At 50.3% G+C, this 9,833-nt stretch overlaps 3 long non-coding RNA genes across 4 annotated transcripts; 2 read left to right on the top strand and 1 right to left on the bottom strand.

Annotated features, from left to right (window-relative positions):
- LOC138418904 (uncharacterized) lies at nucleotides 1-7,618 on the bottom strand. The gene is made up of 2 exons (XR_011248779.1): nucleotides 6,676-7,618; nucleotides 1-4,010 (listed from the first exon to the last, which is right to left on the bottom strand). It is a non-coding gene; the product is annotated as an uncharacterized lncRNA (long non-coding RNA).
- Nucleotides 2,068-6,960, top strand: LOC138418902 (uncharacterized). 2 transcript variants are annotated; one of them, XR_011248776.1, is made up of 3 exons: nucleotides 2,068-2,412; nucleotides 2,915-3,195; nucleotides 6,389-6,960. It is a non-coding gene; the product is annotated as an uncharacterized lncRNA (long non-coding RNA). The 2 variants fall into 2 exon arrangements; XR_011248777.1 differs by having other exon boundaries at nucleotides 2,125-2,412; nucleotides 2,890-3,195.
- On the top strand, nucleotides 7,507-8,451 carry LOC138418903 (uncharacterized). The gene is made up of 2 exons (XR_011248778.1): nucleotides 7,507-7,635; nucleotides 7,990-8,451. It is a non-coding gene; the product is annotated as an uncharacterized lncRNA (long non-coding RNA).
- The last annotated feature ends 1,382 nt before the right edge of the window (nucleotides 8,452-9,833 follow it).

Raw genomic sequence — 9,833 nt, 5'->3', positions numbered from 1 at the left:
TTTCTGGAAACTGTTCTGATTTCTTTATTTTTGGGTTTGCTTATATACCTTTTGTTACACATAGGGATGAATACAGAGTCACGCGGGGGTCAGCAGTCCTGACCTTTATCAAAATCAGGTGCTTCACATAAATGTATAAAAAAAGGTCTTAGGGATATTACATCATCTTCTGGCCATGAGTGAGACCTGCTGACATTTTATGATCCTTTCTTTCTGATAACCAAAAAACTTATTTCTTCCAAGGGTGTTTTTTCTTAAAGCAGGCACCACCCTCCAAATAAAGTTACATTCCTATAGGGTGAGGGTGTAGTGAGTTACAATCAAGAAAGGAATTTATTTAACCCAAGGTTAACATGATTAGTCTTAAAGGTTAATACTTATTTCTCCTATATGCTTAAAGGTTAATACTTATTTTTCCTATATGTTAGTTATATTCATTATAAGGGTAGGGAACATGGAGGTTTAGCAGCAAACATCAGCCCAACAAATGAAAATCCTTTCACCAATGCTCCCCTTAAGATCTATTTAGTCTTAAGATATGATAAAGTTACATTTTTACATAGCAAGGACACAGTGATCTATAACAAAGTACAGTGATCTATTACAAAAGAGAAAATCCATTAACTCAAAAAGTCTAGTATTGCTAACATCAAAAACTACCATATTTCCTTTTCTATAGTCCAAATATATTGATTAATATATTCCCAAGTGCCTAAGGATATGGAGGCCTGGCGGCAATCATTGACTCAACAAGAAGAAAAAGCCCTATGCTAATTAAGACTCTCAAAATACTCCAAAACTCTCTGTGCTGTTTATGGTTAAGAGGTAGTAAACAATCAAGTGGCAGGAGTATGGATAATCCTGTCACACAAGCTAGTCGGTCAGCAGAGAGGTTTGACCTGAGACATCCTTGTCCCACCCAGAGCAGGGAATTAGCAGCAATTATTGACACAACAAATGAAAAACCCTTCACCAATATAATTCCTAACCAACCCACTATACTAATAATTTCTAACTCCCCAAAATAATTTGCCTTTAGTAAGTCTAAAACATCTCATGCCTCTCAGCTTGGGAGGCTGTAAACAATCACATGTGGCCGGATGAACCTATGCAGGTGGGCTAGATAACCTTCAGAGGAGTCCGTAAGCTGAAACACTCTTGTCACGCCCAGGAATTTTTATTGCCTTGGAGCTGCGCGTTTACTCCTTCTCCAAGAGAAACGGATATGGGGGAGAGCCCCCAGTAAAGTCAGAGGTGTAGGTGAGAGCATAAAACAAGACTCTGGTTTGGGGGTTAGATGCTTGGGAACAGGGGGTTTCCTGAGGCTTGATCACGCCTTTGCCTGCCTCCTTCCTCATGACCTTTGCCATGGGCGGAGCTCCTCACGCTGGCCCCCGGCACCCATGGACTATAGAGTCCATGGAATTCTCCAGGCCAGGATACTGGAGTGGGTAGCCTTTCCTTTCTCTAGGGGATCTTCTCAACCCAGGGATCGAACCCAGGTCTCCCATATTGCAGGTGGATTCTTTACCAGTTGAGCCACCAGGGAAGCCCCTCCAGAGCACAGTCAGGGTTAAACAGTCACTAAGAGAAAGGACGCGCTCCAGGCCCAGCCCAGGGGGAGGCGTGTTCATTACACCTGTGTGTGTTTATGTGTGTGCACCTGTGTGTGTGTGTGTGAATAAGTATGTGTGTGTATATTTGTCTATATATACGTGTGTGTGTTTGGACATAGGGAAATGTTTGTGTGTGTTTATATGTGCGTGTATATTTGTGTGTGTTTATCGGTATGTCTCAATGTAATCTGTGTGGACATGCAGGTGTGGGTATATGTATGTGTATTCGTATGATTACAAGCATCTGTGTGTGTGTGTATGTTTCTATGTGTTGTGCATCTGCCTGTGAAGGGGGTTAGGGACAGACAGACACAAATCAGCTGACACACAGGAGTTCTGGGGCTAGAAAGGCAGAGAGACAATGAGCAGGGAGTAGAGGATGTCAGGACCCAGGAGGAATGGGAGGAGAGAGAAAGCTAGAGTTGAGACTGTGGGCGGTTCAAAAAAGGAAAGGACTTGAGGGCTTTGGGCGGGGACTAGAGTGTAGGACCGGAGGGCAGGGTTTCCAGGCTCCAGCTGGGACCAGGCTGAGAAGGGCAGGGTTGCTCTGCGGTGCGGGGTCGGGGTGTCTGGGTGGGGAGGAAGACCTGCAGGAGAGAGAATGTCCACCCGAGGGCGCCAAACGTCCTTCCACAGAGTTCGCCAGACGCTGAGACCCGTGAGTGGATGAAACCGACTCAGACCCTAGCGGAGGCTGAAAAGGAGCCAGAGCCGAGGAAGGAGAGGGGATCGAGGACAGAAGAATCCAGAACACGAGATGGGGGAGGGGAGGAAATGGAGGACGAGTGAGACCGTGGTGAGCAGAGCAGGAAGAATCTAGCAACTGGAGAGGGGAGGGGGGGAGAATCAAGGATGGGGCAGGCCTAGGAGTGTGCAGAGCCCAGAAAGGTCTAGAAAAGCCGGGGAGAGGAGACGAATTGAGGGGGCCGGGGATGAACACATCCTGCCCTGACGGACGGGAGGGGAAAGTCGGGGTGAGGAGTAACTCGGCGGCGGGAAGTGGGGGGCTGCGGGGGGCTTCTTGCGCAGTTTCCGTTCTTGAGGCAAAAAAGAGGCCCGAGTCGCCCCCAGCGCTGCTGGAGCCGCCAGCCTCCCGGCCGCCTTGGGCAGCTCAGGGCTTGTTGGATCCACACCGGCCGCGCGCTTCCCCTTCGGCGCGGTCCTTCCACTCCGAAGGCGCCTCCGCGGCGCAGAGCTTCTCCTTCCCCCTGTTCTATCCCTTGAAGACCGGCGCCCGGGCCCTGTGCCCCGCGACTCCTCTCAAGGTCCCCAGGGCCCCGCCGGCCCTTCTCCCTCAGGTCGGGAAGCGGCCTCCCAGCCCCGCGCCCAGCGCTGCCCTGCTCGCCACACTGCGCCCTCCTCAGGGCTCCCCGCCGGAGTTTCCCCTTTGAAGCCTCTCCCGCCCTCGGCCCTGCTGCCTCCTGGCTCCTGCAGGCCCGGCCCGTGGCCTGCGCTGCGCCCGCCTGCGGGACCCTCAGCCCAGCAGGAGAAGAAAGTCAGCACACGACCAGGCAGGAGGCCACAGCTACCGTTTCTCCAGGATCAGCTGTATTTATTGTCAAAAAGGCAGATAGACTTGGTAAGACGGTAACAGCCAAAGTTTGGTTTCAAAATTTCTCCCAGTGTTTGCGGAAATGGCAATTTAGGAGCCAATGTATTAATTCAAATCCGACGTGTTTTTTCCAAACTCGTTATCGTAACGTTAGTGACAGTTCTTCAGTTTGAAATCACTCTTTGGTAGGCAGGTGCAACTGGTATTTATAATTAGCAAGGAAGCTTAAATCTCTGCTTTAAACTTGCCACAATGATGCCTCTTCTTAAACAATAATATATGACGTCCTTTTAAGATTTTCTGAAGATAGTACAGATAGCGAACGGATATATCAATAGAAATTAAATCAGTCACTTTTGCTGGTTGGTGTTTTATGCTTTTAAAGACGTACGTGAGCTTATTTTTTAAACAATTCAGGTATAACCGGCTGTATGTCATGGATGTTATCTTCTGTATGTAGTACAAGTCCGTTTAATAAGGATTAAAAGTACAATATCATTTTCATCAGGTATGCAACCAACCAGTTTAAGGGTTTTCAGACTTGCTCCATTCCATATATCATTACTTCATTATTTATGAATTTCTTGACCTTCTCTGTGAGGAATTCAGCAACCATACCCACTAGAACTTCCATGGTCTTGTGCTTCTTCAGTGAAAGAAGTAAAGCCCTGGGGAAAACTTCAAGTGCTTCTGCTCCTTTCAGTCCACGCCCAGAATTTATTTTCTCTGACAGAAGTCACGTGGTGAAGTCACTGGCCAATGAGTGTGTGACAGGGAACATGGCGCCACTTGAGGGAAGAGGTGAGTTCACGCCCACTTGTTTGCCGCCATGATGACTAATCCTAAAAGTTCGGGGAGGATTCAGTGTATAAGTCAAAGTCAATAGTATATGTCACATTGCAGTTGAAAATGTATTGGTTATTTTAAAATCTCTCTTGATACTGATTTCTAACATGATTCAACAGTGATAAGAGAATGGACTGTGTACGGTTTTAATACCTTTAGACCATGACATTTTTGTACCTTGCTTTATGTCCCTGCATGTGTTCCAGTGTCTCCTAGTTTATGAGAACTTGAAGAGAATTTATATCCTACTGTTGTGTGAAAATCATGTAAGTCTTAATTATGTTGAATCGGTTCCTTGTGCTTGTCAGGGCTACTATACCCTCTACGTCTCTGAATATTCGTTTGATGATACTCCAAAAAAGGATATATATCTATTCAAAATATAATTATAATATACAGTGGAAATACATGTAACCTTCTTCTCTATTTTTGACCAAGATTTAAATATAAAGCTAGGGTAGTTCTAGTAACACAAAACAGATTTAAATATAAAGCTCGGGTAGTTCTAGTAACACAGTTCAGTTCAGTTCAGTTCAGTCGCTCAGTCGTGTCCGACTCTTTGCGACCCCATGAATCGCAGCACACCAGGCCTCCCTGTCCATCACCAACTCCCAGAGTTCACTCAGACTCACGTCCATCGAGTCAGTGATGCCATCCAGCCATCTCATCCTCTGTCGTCCCCTTCTCCTCCTGCCTCCAATCCCTCCCAGCGTCAGAGTCTTTTCCAATGAGTTAACTCTTCTCGTGAGGTGGCCAAAGTACTGGAGTTTCAGCTTCAGCATCATTCCCTCCAGAGAAATCCCAGGGCTGGTCTCCTTCAGAATGGACTGGAGATTTAAATGTAAAGCTGGGGTAGTTCTGGTAACACAAAGCAGAAGCATTTACAGATCTGTTTTGTGTTTCTCGAACTACCCATGGAGAAGGAAATGGCAACCCACTCCAGTACTCTTGCCTGGAAAATCCCATGAATGGAGGAGCCTGGTAGGCTGCAGTCCATGGGGTCCCTAAGATTCACACAGGACTGAGCCACATCACTTTCACTTTTCACTTTCATACATTGGAGAAGGAAATGGCAACCCACTCCAATGTTCTTGCCTGGAGAATCCCAGGAAAGGGGGAGCCTGGTGGGCTACCGTCTCTGGGGTTGCACAGAGTCAAACACGACTGAAGCGACTTAGCCTTGCAGAACTACCCTAGCTTTACATTTAAATCTGTTTTGTGTTACTGGAAGTACCCTAGCTTTACACTGACAGATCTGCTTTGAGACACCAGAACTGCCCTAGCTTTGCACTGAGAGATCTGCTTGTGGCACCGGAACTGCCCTAGCTTTACATTAATTCTTGGTGAAACACATTTAAGAGCACAGTAAGAAATGCAGGGTCTTGTTGGAGACTGCGAGTGAAATGACACAAAGACAAGACACACAAGAGACAAAGACACAACTCCGGCCAGAGGAAAAAAAGAACTGCGCAAACAAGCTTGCGATTATTTTTGTAAAGCCCCCTTGGCAGAATTCCAGACTGCATGACTAAACCTTTTCAGTACAGCTCATGTGCATACATGTTATCCTACAGCAAAGGGAGTGAAAGTCCTGCTTACTGCAGAGTCTGTCCAGAGCCCTTTCTTCCTAATTATCACAAGAAGGGAATGTTCCCTCGTTTGCAAGGGACCATTAAACTCAAGGCTGTGTCCAGTCTCTGGCAGAACATCTTGTTTGCAAGCACGTTCAGCCCAAGCAGAGAGCCCCCTTTGCAGGCACATCTCCGCTTTCCCTATTGTGGCCGCATTAACTTCCTTCAGGGTCTAACTGGAGACTTCCTGAACTGGGGATTTCCAACTGCCCTTAAGAAATTTTATCAGCTCTAAAAAGACTTTGTCAAAAAAAGTGGAGCATTTTTCTCTGACTGGAGAATTCAACTGCGCTTTAGAAATGTTATGTGCTTTGTCAAAAAAAGTGGAGGATTATTGCTCATGCAGAGCAAATAAATTCAGGACGTGGACTGAAAGGAACAGACACACTCACACAAGCTCCCTTTTCAGGCATGGAGAGATTGATTTCTTTAACCAAGACAGAGCTAATGGAAACTCTTCAAGATAAACTTGCTGATATTCTCACAGAGAAAGCAAGTGAATTTGTAGAAGATCAATTACAAGTAGACAGAATGGAGCAGGCCTGGACGCCCTTCACATGGCTGCTGAAACCCGTAGTAAAAGGTCTGATGAGATGGGCCCTAGAAAAGATAGGTTCCGTGGCATGGAGCCAGCTGGGCCTGAGTTCTTTACAGAATAAGATCTTGTATATATTTAAGGCGATGTTTCGTCAAAAGAGATCTGAAGTCTTTACGGTTTAATCTCTATTTCTCTACCACTTCAGGATCTATGCTATCTTTGCCAAGTCTCAAGAAAATGCAGGCTCAAGTTTAAAAAGTTTATCACCGTGGGATCTTTATGAGCAAGATTTATGATTTACACGTGCCAAACGTGCCTGCCTAACCAACAGGACTGATTTGAACCTGGAGGGACATCGCTACCAAGATGATAACAGTGTTCAGGAGAAAAAGATTACCAGCTTGCCTTCCCCTATTGGTTCCTCCGCTGCAGGAAGCACGACAAAACATAGAAACCGAATTTTTGCTGTTGCTGGCAACGCCCAAATCTTACCTTCCCGCCTGTGTGCCTGTTCAGTCGTTCTTGTGACCCTTTGCGCTGTGCCTCCCCCCACGTGCGCACCCCCCCCCCCCCCCCCGCCCACCAACGTTCATGCGGTTTCCCAAGCAAAAAGACTGGAGTGGCGTGCCATTTCCTACGGCAGCGGATCTTTCGCATCCCGAGACCAGGCTCCAGTCCCCGGCATGTCCTGCGCTGCAGGCGTCTTCTTTACCGCTCAGCCACCCCGACAACGTGTACGCTTCACTTCTAAAGAAATAAAGGGCATCTGAACTCTCACGTGGCCTCCCGCCTGTTTCTGTGCTGACTTCCTTCTCCTGGAGGGCGGAGACGCCGCCGGGCAGGGGCAGACCAGGGAAGGGCCGGATTGTAACCAAGCAGGACCCACTGAGGCTTTCCCAGAAGAAACCCCCAGTCAAGTCCTCCACCAGCCTTTTGTCTGTAGGAAATCTTTCACCAAATAATCCATGTAGGGGCTTCCCTGGTGGTCTGCTGGCTAAGGTTCCACCGGTCAAATTCGTGGGCTGAAGGTAGGACCCAGGTCGGGGAACAAAGATCCCTCAAGCCTTCTGGCGAGGTTGGGGGGAAATCTGGCCCCAGTACACAGAGGCCCAATTTCGGCAAGGAGATCTGCAGGGAAGCCAGGAGCAGTTGGAAGGACAGGGTCCTGGGGGCAGGAGGGCTGAGGGCCCTGAGTCCCAGCGGCCCGGAAGGCTGCGAGGTGCCTGCACACGGCACCTTCCGCGGCGCCGGGAGCCCTGAGGCGGCGGCCTGTGCGCAGCGGGGGCGGCGCTTGCGCAGACGGGCTCCCGAGCTCAGCGGAGGGGCCGGAGGAACCTGGGCGGCCCCGAGACGAGGCGGGGGCACAGGGCCCGGGTGCCCGTCTTCAAGGGACAGACTAGGGTCAGAACAGAGCCAGGGAGACGCTCTGCGCCGCGGAGGAGCCCCCGGAGTGTAAGGACCGCCCCGGAGGGGAAGCGTGTGGACGGCGGTGGGTGTGGACTCCAAGCAGCTCCGTGCTTCCCAAGGCGGGGCCCGGGAGGCTGGCGGTTCCAGCAGCGCTGGCTGCACCGGAGGCCTCTCTTTGCCTCGAGGAGGGAAACTGGGAATGCAGCCCCGTCCCTCCCCATCAGAGTTATTCCTCACCCTGACTTTGCCCCCCCCCCATCCCTCAGGGCAATGCCCCTCTCTTCACCCCCTGCCCCCTAAACTCATCCCCCCATCCCCGGCTTTTCTGGATTTCTTCTGGGCTCTGCACACTCCTAGGCCTGCCCCATCCTCGATTCTCTGCCCCTCCCCGCTCTCCAGGTTCTAGATTTCAGACACGTTGGGACCTGGACTGCAGTGCTTCCACGTGGAGGCACGTCTTCTTGAGCCACAGACAACAAGGAAACGACAAGGGCCGAAATATAACTCTACGGACGTGAACGGCTGGGGCAAATGATGCACGAGATTTAAAAAAAGAAAACAGATCCAAACTCCAGTCACCCCTTCGGAGCTGGAGAACAAAGGCGGGGGTCCTGGTCGAGATGCCTGCACAGAGCACCACCAAGGGGCTGGGCAGACCTCGCATTCAGCCCTCCAGCCCTCCAGCCCTCCAGCCCAGCGCTGGACCCAGCCGGCCCTCACCCCATCTAATGGACCAGATTTCCCCCCATGTGCCCCGACACCCCCTCACCCCGCAGGAGCAAACAAGGCAACTTGTCACTTGTTTGACTCCCTTCCGGATGCACCCAGAGCTCCAATAAAACCTTGTCTGAGTTTCCTGTCTGGCCTCTTATCAATGTCTGTTGACTGAGGATTCCAAGAACCCTGGTGGGGATCATACCCTTTCTGCTCTGCGTGCTCCTAGGTCAACACCCTCCTCCCTTTCCTCCCTCCCCACTCCCCGTGTTCTAGACGCTTCTGTCCTCATGCCATCCCTTCCCTGGACCCTGGATCTGTGTTGCCTCCACTCTGGTCTCAGTTTGGTTCACCTACTCACACATCTCAGCATCTCTCAAACTCGGCTGAAGCATGACTTTTGACTTCCGAGGTGGGCATTCGCTTTCCTACACAGCTCCTCCAGATGCTGGAGGCCCCACCCAGACCCTCTCTGACAAAAATCCTGCCCTTCTCAGCCCGGTCCCAGCTGGAGCCTGGAAAGCCTGCCCTCTGTCCCACCCTCTAGACCCCACCCCAAGACCTCTCGCCATTGGCCTCCCTCACTTTCCCTGGGCTCCAGTCCAGGGAGCCTTTACTCACACACCCAGGCTCAGCTCGCTTCCTTTGTTTTAAATTCTAAACTTCAGTTCTTGCACTGACAAGTTTGAAAGGCGCTTTCCATTTACAGCTCCTACAAAACACTGCCTATGTTCCCTGTGGTGTAGGATCCCTCCTTGAAGCCGTCTTAGGGCTTCTCAGGTGGCACTCGTGTTCAGGAATCCGCCTGCCGATGCAGGACACACAGGAGACACGGGATCCTTCCCTGGGTGGGGGAGACGGCCTGCAGAGGGAAATGGCAACCCGATCCCAGTATTCTTGCCCGGAGAACTCCATGGACAGAGGAGCCTGTCTTCCTCCCAGCGGTCTGTACCTCCCACTCCTCCTCCCCCATAGTGAAGCCCCTGCCCTCCGGCTAGAAACCACTAGTCATTCAAACTATCGGTGCGTCTGCTGCCGCTTTGTCGCACACGCCAGCTTGCTTATTTGGTCAGGTCCTCGTATTAGTGAATCCTACGTGACCCTGTCACTAGTTTCTCCCGTCCAGTATGTCATTGCTCTCTAGTCGGTGTTTTCCGTAGTTGTGCAAAAATGTTCAGCTTCATTAGGTCCAGGAAGATCCACTGGAGAATAGATAGGCTAGCCACTCCAGTGTTCTTGGGCTTCCCATGTGGCTCAGCTCCTGAAGAATCCGTCTGCAGTGTTGGAGACGTGGGTTTGATCCCTGGGCTGCAGAGATCCCCTGGAGAAGGGAACGGTTACCCACTCCGGTACTCTGACCTGGAGAGTTCCATGGACTCTGCAGTCGATGGGGTCACACAAAGAGTCAGACAGGACTCAAGCGACCTAGGATATCAATCTTTAAAAAATTTTTTGCTGGGGTCCAGCCCCGGTGGATCCATGGTGATTCGAAGGTGTGGACGGAGTTGGCGTCCTGGAAAACACTTATT

Source organism: Ovis canadensis, chromosome 14, assembly GCF_042477335.2.
Source record: "Ovis canadensis isolate MfBH-ARS-UI-01 breed Bighorn chromosome 14, ARS-UI_OviCan_v2, whole genome shotgun sequence".
Classification (NCBI taxonomy): domain Eukaryota; kingdom Metazoa; phylum Chordata; class Mammalia; order Artiodactyla; family Bovidae; genus Ovis; species Ovis canadensis.
The sequence above is the reverse complement of the archived record's forward strand: the minus strand, read 5'-3'. Positions and strand labels throughout refer to the sequence as shown.